This window comes from Bos indicus x Bos taurus, chromosome 12 (assembly GCF_003369695.1).
Source record: "Bos indicus x Bos taurus breed Angus x Brahman F1 hybrid chromosome 12, Bos_hybrid_MaternalHap_v2.0, whole genome shotgun sequence".
Classification (NCBI taxonomy): Eukaryota; Metazoa; Chordata; class Mammalia; order Artiodactyla; family Bovidae; genus Bos; species Bos indicus x Bos taurus.
The window spans coordinates 67,198,713-67,201,948 of NC_040087.1; the positions used below are offsets into that span (position 1 = coordinate 67,198,713).

At 45.4% G+C, this 3,236-nt stretch overlaps 1 pseudogene; it reads left to right on the forward strand.

The window, feature by feature from the left end:
- Nucleotides 1–1,651: 1,651 nt before the first annotated feature.
- On the forward strand, nucleotides 1,652–2,902 carry LOC113902121 (annotated as a pseudogene).
- Nucleotides 2,903–3,236: the final 334 nt, after the last annotated feature.

A 3,236-nucleotide genomic window follows, 5' to 3' on the forward strand; every position in this document is an offset into this window, starting at 1 on the left:
GAATTCTCTGCTCTATATACAGAGCCAGAAAATATAAAGCTTTGTCCTTCCAGTTTAATTTATAAAACATGTTTTCTCTGAAGATACAAAATCTAGGTAGGAAAGGTATGTAAGGTGATTCTCACCACCCTCAGCCATTTGCCTCAAATGTACCTCTGATCATGTCAAGTGACTGTTCAAAAAAAATCTTTGATAGAGTCTCCCGGTCAGCAAACTATACCAGATCCAGTCTGTGACCTGTTTCTGTGCAGCTTGAGAGCTAAAAATGGGTTTTACATTCTTAAAATGTTGTTGAAAAAGAATACCAAAGAAGCTATCTGACAGAGAATTCTTGTGAATACAGAGTCTAAAATATTTCCTGTCTAGCCTTTTACAGAAAAAGTTAAGAAGTTTGCCAACCCTTGGTTTAGAAGATGAAGTACAAAACCCGTAGTGTGATGTTTAAGTCCTCCCACATTCTGAAGACCAGCTGATAGACTAACCATCCTTCAAGCATTTGCTGTCTTGGTGCATCCTTCTTTTCCTCTCCTGTTATCTAAATTCAGCTCTCCATCAAGATGATGCCCAAGTTCATCTTCTCCATGAAACTTTATCATGCTGCTCGATTTTGCAGTAATCTCTCCTTGGAACTCTTGACAGACACCAGTACTTGCTATACTCATTGATGATCTTGCTTCTTTTTATACACGTTTTAATTTAAACTTATCTTCCGAACAAGAATATGATTCCTTGACAGTGTTGTGCAGATATTAGTATCAGCAAGTCCTAAGGAATTTCTAGGTTCCATAAGTCTGATTTCTTTTTTGTCAATAACTAATCACCATCCTTCATGAGCAAGTACTATTTCCAAGTGTCACCAAACCTACACATAAATTTTTTTCATTTAATTCTCGCAAAATGTTAGGTGATAGCATAATTCTCTTATTTTTATACACAGACTGGTATTAAAGAGAATAGAGGGGTTCCATTCTCCGTACACAAGAGAGCACAAAAGCCAGGGTGGAGTGGGAAAAATAGATTGAGAGAGAGCGTACTTTCCCCTAGATTATACAATAGAACTGTTTCTAGAAATAGTAGAATCAGAGTAAGGAAACTTTATGAAGATTTTGTTGGTGAAAGGACTTCCCTAGTAGCTCAGTTGGTAGAGAATCTGCCTGCAACGCAGGAGACCCAGGTTCAATTCCTGGGTCAGGAAGATCCCCTGGAGAAGGAAATGGCAACCCACTCCAGTATTCTTGCCTGGGGAATTCCATGGACAGAAATAGTAGAACTGCAGTGAGGAAACTTTATAAAGATTTGGTTGCTACTTAACATTTAAAACATTCAGTCAACAAAAATGGAAGTAATTAATGAGCTCTAGATTCTGTGAGGAAGATAAATTTGACAGAAGTCCTTCATTATATTGGATTTAAGTAATATGTTGGATCTGACACCAAAAGTATAGGCAATAAAAGTATAAAGAGATAAATCAGGCCAGGGTGACAGGGATACACATGGCAGCCAGATCCTAAGGCTCTCCATCTAGGGACCACCATGAAGGTCCTTGTTCAGGACCCTGCCTCTAAGGAGTGGAAGCCAGGGCCTCCACTTTCTATCCCTTTCTTCTCCGACCAGTACTGGCAAGGGGTTGTCGCCGGCTTCCACATCCAGGATGCAGAACAATAAAGCAATGGACAAAATACAAGAGGGAACGTTTTCTGAAGTTACTAAGATGCAGAACCTGAGAGATGGAAACTGCCATCATGTAAACAAGTGAAACAGCATTTTGAAAGCACTGAGCAAGTGAACAATCTGCGAAGGATGCAAGCACCGAGACGCCTCAATCCACACCCAAACATTCTCACGCTGCACAAAGAGATTTTTGACAGAAAATCTGGTTCTCTTGCACTAACATGTGAACTTATGGACATGAATATTTACGAGGGAGATGACACCCATTATCAGAAAGAAAAAAAAAAAAATTACGCACTATATGTACCAGTTGTGTAAGTCTCTGGATCACATGCCCAGAAATGGAATATTTCACAGAGATGTAAAACCAGAAAATGAAGCAGGATGTCCTGAAATTAGGGGACTTGAGGTCGTGCTGGAGCGTGTACTCTAAGCAGCCTTACATGGAGTACATCTCCACCCGCTGGTACCAGCCCGAGTGTCTCCTCACCAATGGCTTCTACAGCTACACAATGGACCTGTGGAGTGTGGGCTACAAGCTGTACAAGATGGGCAGCCTGTAGCCTCTCTTCCCCAGAGCCAACGAGCTGGTCCAGATCTCAAGGAGCCACGATGTCATGGGCACGCCTGCGGAGAAGACCCTCACCAAGTTCAAACAATCCAGAGATATGAGTTTTTATTTTCCTTTTAAAAAGGAATCAGGGATACCTCTACTGACAACCAACCTGTCCCCGCAATGGCTCTCCCTCCTGCACGGAAGTGGTGGCCTATGAGCCTGACGAGAGAATCACTGGCCACCAGGTCCTGCAGCACCCTACTTCCAGGAGCAGAGGGCTGCTGAGAAGCAAGCTCTGGCCAAGGACAGGCGAAAGGCTGTCTTCTCTGAGCGCCCCATGGCACCAGAACTACTCAGCAACACCTGGCAGACGGCACAGGAGGCCCAGAGGCAGAAACAGCCCCTCCCTGAGGCCTGAGGAGGACCAGCCCCGGAGACAGGGACCCACCTACCTGATGGAGCTGCCCAGGCTCAAGCTGTCGGGAGCAACCAAGCTAGCCTCGTACTCCAGCCCAGCACTGCAGTCAGTGTTCGCCCGAAGGTACCACTGCTGAGACCCCTGAAGCCCTGAAGCGTGTCGGTGGAGCCCAGAAGACAGACATGCAGAAGGACACCAAGCCCAGCCTGAAACAGTACCGCCTGCCCATGACAGAGCAGAGAGGTAGGGGCTACTGAGTGCTGCGGCTCCCTACTTGGGATGCACCTGTGCCAGGGAACAGGGCCGGGGACTCCCGGGGGCCTGGGGTCCTGTCCCAGGAGAGACCCCCGTCCCCGGACCTGCACCACCACCTCGGCCTGGAGCTGCAGGCTGGAGGCAGCCATATCCAGAGGGCAGCTTTACTGTGTGTTCCAGTCTACTACATCTGTAAAACCACCTCATTCTAGGGTTTTATTTCATTTTCATAATGTAAGGATTTGGGGCAGGGAATATTTTGTAATTTTTGTACGAATCAGAACAGAGAGATTATACTGTATTATGTATTATTTAGGCTGGTTTCACCAAGGGCTC